This window comes from Equus przewalskii, chromosome 6, assembly GCF_037783145.1.
Source record: "Equus przewalskii isolate Varuska chromosome 6, EquPr2, whole genome shotgun sequence".
In the NCBI taxonomy this organism is placed as follows: domain Eukaryota; kingdom Metazoa; phylum Chordata; class Mammalia; order Perissodactyla; family Equidae; genus Equus; species Equus przewalskii.
Window position 1 is genome coordinate 13,638,992 of NC_091836.1, and position 14,252 is coordinate 13,653,243.

Sequence of the window (14,252 nt, forward strand, 5' to 3'; positions counted from 1 at the left end):
CCTTGGGAGACTAAGTAGCGAGAGATTCTCAGGCTACTGTGATGTCTAGGACTGCTTAGATATGTCAGATTTTTACTTTCAAGTGGAAGGCTAAAACCAAATAAATATAGTTTAAGCATTGCTTTTAATAGAGAAATAAACAGCATGTGAATCTATGAACTGTTTTCTCTCTGTTCTGAAATTTGTATCTCATTGAAATGAAAAGAATCAGTGGTATCTGGCTCAGAGGGAGTAAACTCTAATTTTAAGCCAATTCCAAAACAATATTTTAAAATGTTGTTCTTTGTGCAGTAACATTTCAGGGGATTTTTACATCTGAGAATATCTTTATTTCATCTTCACATTTAACTGATAAACTGATAGTATAGCTGAATCTTTTCCTTCAATGCTTAGAAAATATTACTTTTGTCTTTTTATTGAATAAGTTTGCTGTTAATCTAATTCTTGTTTCTTTATAAGTGATTTGGTTTTTTTCTTCTACAACATTCTATCTCTGATCTTCTTAAATTTCACCATAATATACATAGGTGTGGATTTTTGTTTTGTTTTGTTTTTTTGCATCTCTCCTGTTTGATTCTCTGAGAGCTTGCAATTCCAAAAGCCAGGCTTCCCACTTACACCTGTTTCAATCTATTCCCCCCACTAGCTGGACTGCATGCTATGTAATGTCAAGTACCCTGCTGTCTATGGCTGGTGCATGATATTGCTATTTTTAGCCCCGAAGTGGTGACATGGCAGGCAATGATTCATTCAGCACAATGTGAGAAGAAAAGTTTACACCTAAAAACGCTGCCTAGCCTGGCCCCAGCCATGGCACCCAGCCTTCTTCAGCTAAGTTACCACATCCTCCCACTTACAAACACCCAAATCCCTCTGTCTCCCAGATGTTTCCCATTCTTGTTGTGCCATCTTCTCGGTTCTCTATCTTCTTGTTTTATTGAAGACAGGATTTAGAAGTGGGAGACCGTTTGCCATTTTTCCAGAAACAAGTGTAACTTTTTACACTTCATTTTAACTCTTATTTATAAGATAAATGTAGATTCTTTAAAAAGTTATCTTTTTATAGATAACTTTTTATATCTTTAAAAAGTTATACTTTCTCCAAATGATATTTCATGTCATCACATTAGTTTTTCTAAAGAAAATCTTTTTTTCACAGTGTGGCTCCATATCCAACCTTGCTTGTAAGCCTCTTTTGCAGTAAGGCAGAGCTCAATGTTTTATGAATAAACCATGGTAGATTCTGTCTGCCAGGACCTTCCAAATGCTGTGTCCTTCTCCTGATCTCCTAGTTACGCTAAACCAATAATGGCCAGATAAAGTCCCAGCATTTTTCAGAAGCTCTTCTCAACTGTTACTCATTTCCCTCTCCATGTTCCTATAGTCATAATTTATAACTTATATAATAAATTCTCATAAAAGTTGTATTTTAAATTAGACAAATGAAGATATGGCACGTAAGAATAGAAATTCTCTTAGTTGGGGAGAGTTTTTAAAATTTATACATGTAAATGTTTCAAATGAAACAACTTAAAGCCACATTCCTATTTTAGAGTTTTTCATAATTATTTTTATCAGGTTATGGGTAATTACTAGCTACACTTAGAATAATTACACTTAAGCAACAAAAATAAGTAAATTTTGATGAAATGTAAATAATAGTCATCTAGGTCCTAATCTAGTTAGATGACCTTAGCCGAATCACTTCTGAACTTTTTCCTGTGTAAAAAAGGAGTGCTAACCTGGTCTCCGCATTCATTTGTTCATTCACTCATTCATTCATCAAATATCTTCTGAAATGCCTGCTGTATGCTAGGCATTATGCTAGGTGCTATGATTCATTAAGAGATGATAGCAGTGCACAAACATAGGTATTACTATGTTCTTTGGGAGGCTGGGGGAGGGAATGATTAATTCTGCTGAGAGGAAGTCAGGAGAGGTTACCTGAGTAAGGAATTCTCTAGATAAAAAAAGGTTACATGATGAGTAAGAAATTCTCTAGATTAAAAAAAAGAGAGAATGGTATTCTAGGGAGAGTGAAAAGTCTGCCATGTTTGTTATTCTTACCTGACTGGAGTGAAGAATGCTTAAAATAGAATGGCTGGACATAACAGCAAAACCTTTAGTAGGACCAAGTTGGAAAGGGTTTAGTGTCGCTTTATCCTGTAGGCAGTGGGGATGCAACAAAGCTAATAAGGGGATGGGAAGGTGATATGAAAAGATCTGTGTTTTGTAAAGGCAAAATTGATGGTGACGTAAACAGTGGCTTAGAATGAGATACAAGAGGCGTGGAAACCAAGTAAGAGGAAATTACAGTGTTCTGAGAGCAAGATGATGGGATCTTCATCGAGTATTATGCCAATGTGAATGTAGAGTAAGGGAAGAATCAAAGATATTTCAAAACTAGAATCAATCTTCGCTGGGCTATTGTATGTAAAAAATAGATGTGAACACAGTTTGCAAAACATAGACTCTTCATGTTTAAAGATTAAACGTTTTTTCATGGATTAAACATTTTTTATCATTTTTATTTCTTTAAAGATTTATAGATTTTTGAAAGGTAAGTATAACAAACCCTAGTGGTGCTGAGGATATCATATTCAAGATCTTTTATTAATGTAGCCTTTCATGCTTGAAGGTTAAGATTGTCTAAATTTTAGAGACCATATTAGTAATTATATCTTTTTCAGGAAAATATATAATGTATACAAATATATAATTATAACTTTTAATGTTACTTTGTGTTAACTGTTAATTCATATGTTATATCATCTTTTAAATAGTTCAGATGCATAATTTGGTAACATCTCATTTTTTTGACATTTTTCTTGGGATTTCTACTGAAATAGTAGTTTAAAAAACAATAATTTGAATAGCAAAATACTGAAAAGCAAAACACATAAAGAATTTAGTCTCATTTACTATTCTGCATGTATGCATTTGAAAGGTCAGTCATGCTTTAAAATTCACCCAGCAATTTTTAATACCTGGTTGATGATGATAACTGGTGAGAATTACTGACATTAATACCTGGTTGATGATGATAACTGGTGAGAATTACTGACATTCTGACCAATTTACATTTCCCTTATATAGCTTGAGAACTCCCATTAATTCTCATTTAAATTACTTTGCGATAAGAGATACATGTAAAACTGTCTCTTTTAGGCTGATCGAATTTATTGAGAGAAAAATAAGCGATGGATTTTTTTGGTAAGCACTAATTGAACCAGTTGACCCAGTAACTATTATTTCTTTGTTCAGACGGGTAAGTAGATTTGTGTATCTGTCAGATTAAACTTGTAGATTCAGAATAGCTTAATTTCAAAAGATGCACTGAAATTTAATAAAATTAAAATCCAGAGTGCTAGAATAAACAATTAATAGAACTAGTATTTTTTATATTCTTCAACTAAAAATAGCTTTTAAATTGATTATTTCTTCCTCCCAGACTCTTGTCCAATTTTCTTTCTTTTATTTATTTATTTTTGCTGAGGAAGATATACCCTGAGCTAACATCCATGCCAGTCTTCCTCTGTTTTTTAGTATGTGGGCTGCCGGCACAGCATGGCGACTAAATGACTGGTGTAGGTCCACACTCAGGAACTGAACCCTGGCCATTGAAGGAGAATGCACAGAACTTAACCACTAGGCCACCAGGACTGGCCCTCTTCTTTCCTTTTAATTAAGGTGAAATCATATAAAATATGATTACTATTTTCTGGTTTTAGGAAATTTAAGGTAGGGAACATATCTAGAATATATACCATTATTGGATAAAAGGATTTCTCATTTGGATATAGAGCTGTTTTTGTGCTTTTGAAAACTTCTGAAACTCAGCAAATATAATCCACGGTTTCAGCAAGTTCCAAGTGAAGATTTCTCTTGAAATTTAGTTTTTAGTAAAGCTTTAGCTACCACCACCCCCCTAAAAAAAAACCTGATAAGTTTTATTTCTTTTGATAAGAAGAAATATATAATTTATAGTGACTTGCTTTTTACTTGTGGGATTCCAGTCAGCTAAGCACAAAACACAGCAGGTATTTCAACAGATGATATAATATAGGGAATTGGTTATACAAGTGTTAGAGGGCTGAGAAAAAGCAAAAAAGGAATAGTTGAATAACTGAGATATTTGCAGGAAGCAATACCTTCCCAGGTTTTAGGGGAACAAAGAGAAGAGTCTGAGGTAATCAAAACCTAGAAACTTAGAGAAAGGCCCCAGAGAGCTGGGGCTCAGACTCAGGACGGAGTGCTGCCTCCTCAGAAGTACTGTCTGTCTGAGGGGGTGCTGTGGCTGATTCTCGGGTCCTAAAATAAGCTGGATGCTGGAACCAGCTGCTGCTGCTAGGGGTTAAGGGCTGCTGCTGGGAGGATGCTAAGAAGAATCAAGCAACAGGAAAGATGAAGTTCCTTTTCTCCTATTCCTACTTTCCATTCTCCTCTAGAAATTCCATTTGTCAGAACCTAACAGGACAGCAGCTGGCAAAGGAGAACTTTAGTTTTCGGAGTCTCAGCCTCAGCATCACAAAGCTATACACAAAGAGAATAGAAAGAGGGGTTGATTTGGAGCTGAGAGATCTCTCCTCTCCAAGGATATGGTGTGCCTCTTCATTTGTACTTCCTTTGCTTTAGTCTCTTCTTTTTGCAACGTTCTGCTTCTTGATTTGGGGGTTTGATTCAGTAATTCCCCCTCACCTTTTTTTCCTTAATCTAAACACTGAAGGCTATATTACTATTTTAACTGTATCCTACACATTTTATATGTATATACAGTTTTCATTATTGCTCAGTTTCAAATATTTTCTAAATCCCATTATAATTTCATTTTCTGTAATCCAGTTTTTATTCATAAGTTGCTTTCTTGGTTACCTTTTAGTTATAGATTTCTATTATAACTATATTGTGATCAGAGAATGTGGTCTTATGACACAAATCTTTTGAAATTTATGACCAAATTACATCTGTTAGATCAAGTTTTTAAAATGTTTTGCTCATATTTTATATATAATGGTTTTTTACTATCAGTTTTTGAATTATACAAATTATATAATTATAGAAATGCTGCTTCTTCCTGATAATTTAAACTTTATCATTGTAAAGTAATTCTCTCATAGTGTTTTTCCTATTTTTCTTATGTTAATAAATCTCAGCTTTTTTTAGTTACTCTTTGCTAGATGTATCTTATTTCAGACTTTTACTCTCAATTTTTGAATCATTCTTTTTATGGATATATCTTATAAAGAGCCTATAGCTGGATTTTCTTTGGTCTTTCACTGGAACATTTAGTCTGTTTACATTAATTTGGATTACTTTGTATTATATCTTATGTTTTATATTTTTCCTACTTTTTTTTCATTCTTTCCTTGTCTTCCTTTGGATTGATTATTTTCTCTCATGTTTTTCTCTCTTAGTTTACAAATTAACACACGTTTTCTACCTTTTTAGTGGTATCCTAGATATTTTATTGTACATACATAGCTTATCAAAGTTAAACTAAATATGTTTACCTACCCAGCAAAGAATTCAAGAAGCTTGGGACATTATACCCAACTCCAACTTTATTTGCAATTATTGTTGTGTATTTCAGTCTTTTTTTCTTTTTTTATTGTTTGCATTTGATGCCTGTTTGGCTTTGCCCCACATTTATCACTTTCACTGTCCTTTATTCCTTCCTGCAGCTCAGGCATTTCCATCTGAGTCCACCTCACTTCTGCCTGAAGTACAGAAAGAGTTCTTTGGTGTTTTTATTTATCTGACAATGCCTTTAAATTATTCTCTGTTTTAAAATGTATAAAATTTTTCTATATTAACGGCTGTTGTCTCTCGTTATATTGAAGATGTAGTGAGAGATAATTCTACTCCCTCTGGTTTCTCTTGTTGCTATTGAGAAGTCAGTTTTTGTTCCTTTGATCTATCTTTTCTTTCTTGCTGCTTTTAAGATCTCTTTGCCTTGGTTTTCTGCACTTCTACTCTGATGAGATTCAGTGTGGATTTGTTTACTCTCTCTCTTTAATCCATCCATTCAATTCATTTTTAAATCTTACTTATCACTTGATGGGCTTTTTGAATTTTGATTGCTGCTGTTCATCAGTACTGGCAAGGTATTGGTTATTCAAATACTGACTCTGCTTTACTATTTCTCTCATCTGGAACTCTGATTAGATATATGTTAGACCTTTTCTCTCTATTCATCATGTGTCATAACTTATTTCTCATATTTCCCATTTCATTTTTTTATGTAATGGCATTCTGGATAAATTCTACAGATCTGTCTTCCAGTTCATTCATTTGCTAGTATTTCAACTAAATCTGATCTAATATTAAAGTTTCACAGTTTAATTATATTTTTTCATTTTTAAAAGTTCTCTTGGTTTCTTTTCGAAATCTGCTTGTTGTTCACAACTTTCTATCATTTCTAGAAACATTAACATAATTGTTTTGTGTTCTGTATGTGATTATTCCAATACCTGAAGTCTTTGTGGATTTGTTTTGACAAATAGAAATGGCAAGTAATAGGATATATTGGAATATATGAGGAAGCCGTTTGGTGTAAACCTAATTCGGCCTGACTTTGTCTTTCCAAAAGGGCCTGACTGAGGCCGTTGAGCATGCATTGTATATCTGCTTTAGAGATTCCCTATGGCAAGAGCAAAAGGCCCTTGAGATAAAGGTGCAACTTCCCTCCCCCTCCCAACGTTGGCATCTCCTTAAAGATTAAGCATCTTTCTTTAGGCTGGGAACCGATTGCAGCGCTCATCTGTGACCCCCCCCAGCCCGAGGCAACACACCTGCCATCCCGCGGCGTTCACTGAGACAGCAGACCTATCTGCCGTTTCCATCAATCGCTGTGCTGACAGAGCAGCCTCATGACTATTCTAAAGGGACATTTCAATCATATGTGAAACATACTCTTTGAGGGTGTATAACCAACCTGTATACCCCCACTTCTTTGGAGTGCTCTGTTCCTTTGTGGAAAGACTCTCCCGGGTTATAATCCTAAAATTTAAGCTCAGAATAAACTCACCCAAATTTTCATTTATAGATTGGTTATGGATTATTTTCGTTGACAGTTTCTTCTCTACATTGTATATGATAACTTGATAGTAGTGCCTTATTTACTTGTATAGTATTTTGTGTTTATTAAATCCATGGGCTAGTAGTTATTTTGGTAACTTTACCTGTAGGAATTATTTGTGGTCTAGAATTAAAATGCATTCTACCATCCAATTTACAGTGTAGGTTTAGGGTTAGGTTTTTGTCAGGTCAGGATCATGCTTCTTTCAAATAACTTTGAGATACCAGTAGTCTGGAAACCATATAAGTTAAATATCTTCTTGAAGTTTATTGCAACCTCAAGGTAGTGGTGCATAGAACTACCACTAAATTTCTGATTGTGACAATTATTTTTGAGGAGAGATCCCCACACATAGTCTCCCCCCTCCAATTAGTACCAAATTTTAACATATGCAGTTTTCTTTGTAGCCCTTGGGCAGAAGGGCAGTTTATTTCTATTTCACCGTTCTACTAGCAGTGTGGTCATTTGGGGTTTCAGTTTTTTGCAGGTATTCTTTTAACCTCTCCACCTTGAGCAGATAGTGGACTTTATCTCTGGTCTCCAGGCCTGTGTCCATGACTTCTAAAATTCAGGTTCACCAGCATCAGGGAACTTGAATGGCTTGCTTGCCATTCTCTCACCCTTAATGTGGAGAAATAAAAACCTTTCTGGATTTCTTAGGATTCCCGTAAGAAGCCGCAGTCTTATATGACTCTTCACATCATGAGAATTAGCTTTGTAACCATTTGTCTAGTTAATTGCTCAGATCAGAAACAATAATGAAACTTCTATTATCTCTCTAAGAGGGCCAAAAGTTACAGCCTTGACTAAGTTCCTGTTAAGCCCCAGGGTGCTAGAGAGACTAGAGTGTTATCTCCCTAGGTATTTACATGTTAAAAGGGATAAAGCATCTCTAGATCACTTGGCTCCTGGAGAGATTTTATTTACACACCACAGTGTTGGTTAGAATTCAAACCCATTAGTATCCTAGAACATCCTCTTTGGAGGGGAAGAGGACAGTTGTCTCCTTCCTCTTTAGAAGTAGAGAATAACCGCTTCTCCCATCCCTTGTATTCCGCACCTGTGGAGTATCTGGCTACTTGCTTAGGATAATTGATCTAGGCCTCATCTGGTCACCCCAAAGGTAAGGCCTAGGACAACGGGGTAGGGGCAACACACATTATTTACCGTGAGGTAATTGATAAATAATCTATCTCTAATCTAGAATACCTTGTGTTCACACACAGGATGAAATTAATGAATATGAAGAGTAAAACCCCAAAACTTAGTGTTTGAATAATTATTTCTTACTTTCTTCTCAGCTTGTGGTTGCATTTGGGTATATTTAAGAAGATGCTTTAACTTATTCAACGTATTTAATTGTTTTCAGCAGTATCTAGTTCTGCTAAAAACAGAAGTGGAAATTCTCTACTTCTTATTTCGAGCAATTATAAAATAAGTTCTGTGTGTCTCTTAAGTTATTATGCTTTGTTTGTAGACTCTTTTTCTGTTAAGTAATGATATTGTGCAGTGTTGGAATTTTTTTTAATTTTCTCATTGAATCTGTACACTGATTGTTGAAATGCTGTTACTTTTAGCCTTAAAGTTATAAACCAGTTTTCTCACTCTATTACAATAGTTGGGCTCTTCTCAAACTTTAAAACAACACATACACACACACACACACACACAAGAACATTTTGTGCTGTCTTATTGTCTTTCTAAGAGTCACATAAGCATAGCAAAAGGCATTCCATTGTCATGGAAAAATATACCTTAGGAGGTCATGGAAGAAAAGATAAACTATTCATTTTAGGTCCATTTTGAACAAAATGTCCTTCTATTATTTCCTCCAAACAGGTACAAATTCTCAAATTCTGTGACATTCTTTATCATTCTTCATAATCCACTCTTCTCTATCACTTTTTTTATCTTGCTGAAACTGATAAAATGTAACAAAATAACTTCACATAGAAATGCATGATGTGCCTGGCACATAGTCACTACTCTAGAATGTTAGTCACTCTTCCCCTTAAATATCACGGTCTCTATTAGGTCTCTTAATGTGAGATTGTGTTATCATTCTATTATTCTACTAAATTACCTCTTTTCCTGATAGCTTCACACAGCAGCAGTATCATTTCTCTGGCCAAGTTGTGTAACAGATAGCCTATTAAAGATACTTTCCTAGAAACAAATATGGTTTTATTAATATGCCGTTTTTGTATTAATTACTGAGTTTTGAAAAAAATTTGTCATTTTGTTTTACATACTCAAGTTATATAGGAATAATGGCTTTCTGTCAGAGAATGAAGGGATACAGACAAAGCTAAAGGTCCTCTTGACAGTGATGTCTGAGAATCCTATACCTCTCTCCCTAGGGGTAACTACTGGGTTTAGTGTTTATTAATATCATAGTATTATAAATAAAAGCCATGAAATTCTCAAGGCATATAAAATTAGCAAATTTATATTTAAAACAAAAGCTCCTTTCTACTAGCATTCCCTAGCTGCTTCTCGATTTTTCTTTTAAAAAGATGTAACAGCTTATGACATCAACTTCAGTGCATCAACTCAAAATACCCCCCTCCTCTATCTTTCAGCCTTGGCTTTACTTACCCTACTAGCCACCAGCAATTTTGCCTTCTATTTCAATTCTTCAACATTTCTGATTTAAACAATTTATTGGGTAGTTAGCACACATTTGTCCTGGTTGAGCTCTGCTTGCTCAATTAAGTAGTATACCTTTAATTCTAACTAAATTATATGAAATGAGCATTAAAACATGACTGCTTTGGTTTTCTTTGATCCACCTGATAACCTGATATGAAAAGGAATAGTTGTCGCCAGGTTTAGGAATCTAAGCTATACATATAATATATATGTGTGTATATATATATATAATTATGTACATATACATATAATGTATGTATTATATACGTGCAATTATAATATTATATAAATATATTCTGAAAGATCCGATGCACTGAAACTGATAGGATATGTATCTGTGTGTATGTATACATGTATGTGTACACATACACACATACACACACGCATATGCCGTGCTCTCCTCTGTGTTGGCACCATTTTTCATACAGCCTCTCTCTTTATTGTCACAAAATGACTACACCTGTTCTCTACCTTATGCTCTCTTAGGTTCCAGTGAAAAGGAACACATCTCTTTATCAGAAAACCCAGCACAATTCTTACCATGTTTCATTATCTCTGTTTGGTCGTGTGCTATCCCTGAGCCAATCGCCATGGTCAGGAGAAGGCTCTAATTAGTTAAGCTTTATTAAGTCACATGCTAATTTGTGGAATTGAGTTGAGTCAACTCCACCAGAAACGTAAGGACTAAGACTTGGCAAAGGTTGTTTCTTCCCCAGAGAGATATTAGGAAATGATTTTCTAAAGAAGAATGAAGGGTTACTGGAGGGCAAAAGTAAAATTTCTACCACATGAAAATGAAGATATTACCACCTTTTCTATAGCCCTTATAGAGCCATCCCACTTTTGTTTGTTTCTATATCTGATTTTCTCTTTTGCTTTCTAAAACGATTGTGGGTTGAGTCTTTTAATGTCTTCCTCTGTATCATAGAAAATGTATCTTGGACAAAGACATGATCATATGACAAGGAAAAAAAATACCTCTGTCCAGTTGCTGATTACTGTTTTATAAGCCATGGGTAAATATACACATAGAGACTGTAACTCGTGTCTTGTTATTTCATTGAATTGCAGATCTGGAAAGGACTCTAATGTTATCTAGACCAGTATATGAATCTCCATAGCATTTTGAATAAATAATAAGCTGAGAGGTTGGCAAACTACAGCTTATGGGCCAAATCTGACCTGCCACCAGTTACTGTAAAGACAATTTTATCGAAACCCAGCCACACCTATTTGTTTATATACTGCCCGTGGCTTCTTTTGCACTACAACAGCAGTTGAGTAGTTATGACAGAGATGTTATGGCCCACAAACCCTGACATATTTACTGTCTGGACTAACACAGAAAAACTTGCTAAGCTCTGGTCTAGTCATTGCTTAAATTTCCCTTGGTGACAGAAGGTCTCTCTCTTCCTAAGAGAGAACCATTTCCTGAAAGCTCTAATTATTAACATAAGAAAAATAATACTTCCATGTGTCATCCATTTTATGTAAATACATTTTAATGTATCCCACTTAGGAAATTATTTCAGTTAAAACACAAAAATCTTGGATTCATACCTAAATTGCACCAAATTAGACTAATTTTTCTTACCCAAAAGATATTCCTTGCCTAATAATTGGGTTTGTTGTTGTTGTTGTTGTTTTTATGGAGGTAACAGTGGTTTATAACAGTATATACATTTCAGGTGTACATCATTATATTTGGACTTCTGTATAGACTACATTGTGTTCACCCCCAAAATCTAGTTGCCATCCATCACCATACAAATGTCTCCCTTTATTGCTTTTGCCCTCTTCTCACCTCTCTTCCCCTCTGGTAACCACCAATCTATTCCCTGGGTCTGTATGTGTGTTTGTTGTTGTTTTTATCTTTCACATATAAGTGAAATCATACAGTATTTCACTTTCTCCATTTGACTTATTTTGCTTAATATAATGCCCTCAAGTTCCATCCACGTTGTCGCAAATGGCAGGATTCTATATTTTTTTTATGATGGGGTAATATTCCATTGTATCTATATAATACCACATCTTCTGTATCCTTTCTTCCGTCTTTGGGCATTTAGGTTGTTTCCAAGTCTTGGCTATTGTGAATAATGCTTCAGTGAACATAGAGGGGCATATATATTTTTGAATTAGTGTTTTTGTGTTCTTTGGATAAGTATCCAGAAGTGGAATAGCTGGATCATATGGTATTTTTATTTGCAGTTTTTTGAGAGATCTCCATGCTGTTTTCTGTATTGGCTGCACCAATTTATGTTTCCACTAGCGGTGTATCAAGATTCTCTTTTCTCTGCATTATCTCCAATGCTTATTTCTTGTCTTTTTAATAATAGTCATTCTGATAGGTGTGAGGTGATATCTCATTGTGATTTCAGTTTGCATTTCCCTAATAATTAGTGATGTTGAACATCTTTTCATGTTCCTGTTGGCCATCTGTATATCTTCTGGAAAAATGTCTGTTTAGATCCTCTTCCCATTTTTTACTCGGGTTGTTTGTTTTGTTATTGTTGAGTTGCATGAGTTCTTTATATATTTTGGATATTAATCCTTTATTGGATATATGATTTGCAAATATCTTCTCCCAAATGATAGGTTGTCTTTTTGTTTTGTTGATGATTTCCTTTGCTATGCAGAAGCTTCTTAGTTTGACATATGGTTAAGTTTTAAAATATACATAACCTTTTTCCCCTAGCAGCTCCAAAATCAAATAATGATTTTCTCTGAATTCTCTTAGCTTTTTAATAAAAAGACGAACTTTAAAATGTCAAAGCCATTCTTTGAATGTACACAGTTCAGTCAATTGTATTCACTCATAAAAGAAGCTTTTCTTATAATAATCGACTAAATATATGACTATCATCCTTTGATAGATTCACCAAAAATCATCCTATATAGATGTTGTAATTTACTCTTGGTGATTTTAGCTATATTTGAATTATAAATAATAATTTGAGATCTTTTAGTCTTAAGATTATATAACACTCTAACATGTTACTACTGCTATAAATCTTTCCTACACTTCATTCTTTTAGAATGTATAAAGCATATTTATTTTTAGAGTTAGAGTTATCTTACTCTTTTTTTTTTTTAAAGATTAGCACCTGAGCTAACAACTAATGCCAGTCTTCTTTTTTTTTTTCCTGCTTTTTCTCCCCCAAATACTCCCAGTACATAGTTGTATATTTTTTAGTTGTGGGTCCCTCTAGTTGTGTAACATTTTATTAACGTTTTGTGAAGGCTTGTAGGAAATATGTTATAATATATATTACAGTACACTTTGCTATCTTCTGCTATATTTTTTCCCCTCATTAATTTATCACAGCTTATATTCTGCAGCTTGCCTTACTATTCTTCATTTTTTCTTCACAATGTTTTTTCGTCTTTCATTAGTCAAATACTTTTTGAGACCTTACTGTATGCTATTTTTCCCTCTGTTCTTTTGTTCTTATAGCTGAACTTATAGCATTTTACTTGATAGTCTCCAGATCAACACTGTGTGATAGAAATATAATGTGAAACTGAAATGCAAGCCATATATGTAATTTTAAATTTTCTAGTAGGCACATTTAAATAAGTACAAAGAAATAGGTGAAATAAATTTTAATAATATATTTTATTTAACCTGATATATCCAAAATACTAGCATTTCAACATGTGATCAATATAAAAAATTATTACTGTGATATTTTACATCTGTTTTTCATATCGAGACTTTGAAATCCAATGTATGTTTTATACTTGCTGCACATCTCTAGACCATAGTGCTTACTTGAACTCTCTTTGAATTTTAAGTATTCTTGATCACTACTCTTCTAAATAAACCTTTTTAAAAGTTCAGTACAATAAGCTTTCTATTTTCTTGGATTGTAGATAGATGGAATATTGCTTGAATGATCTAAGATTGAGTGTTCCTGTATAAAGTAACAGTGCAAACTGCAAATTTGTCACATCAACTTAATAAAATGGTTAAAATCCACAAAATCTACTTTAAATAAACTAAGTCATTTTCTAATCTTGCTTAGTATCAGATTGATAAATATTTAAATATCATATATTATTCACTTCCAGGACTGTTATTTTAACAGACGGAATTATGGAAAGTCTACAATGCAAATTTTATGTCAGTTTTATTACTTAGTTGATTTAGGTTAGAGATGTGTTTAGTATTATTTATTCCATGCTCTGGCTCAAATGGTTAATTCTATTTCAATCTCAGGGTAATAATTTTAATTAATTTTTGATGTTATAGTTTTTTTCTTTTCTAGATTTGGTTTTGAGTTTATGACCAATTATTTATTTAAGTATGTACATTTATATGTATATGTCTCAAAAATGATTTCAGCAGCTTTAATATTTTAAATATAGCAATAATAGAAATAAAAATGCCTAAATTTGAGCTCATAGCCTAAATCTGTCTTCAGGAATGATCTTATGCCAATAAAATTTATTTAACGGTGATTTGTTTAATGGTAATAGTCATGCTAGATCATCATATTATTTAATTATTTATCATGCT

At 33.7% G+C, this 14,252-nt stretch overlaps 1 protein-coding gene across 4 annotated transcripts in view; it reads left to right on the forward strand.

Moving 5' to 3' along the window:
- DYNC2H1 (dynein cytoplasmic 2 heavy chain 1) overlaps positions 1–14,252 on the forward strand; it is a 290,676-nt gene that overhangs the window by 212,426 nt on the left and 63,998 nt on the right. The window lies entirely within an intron of this gene.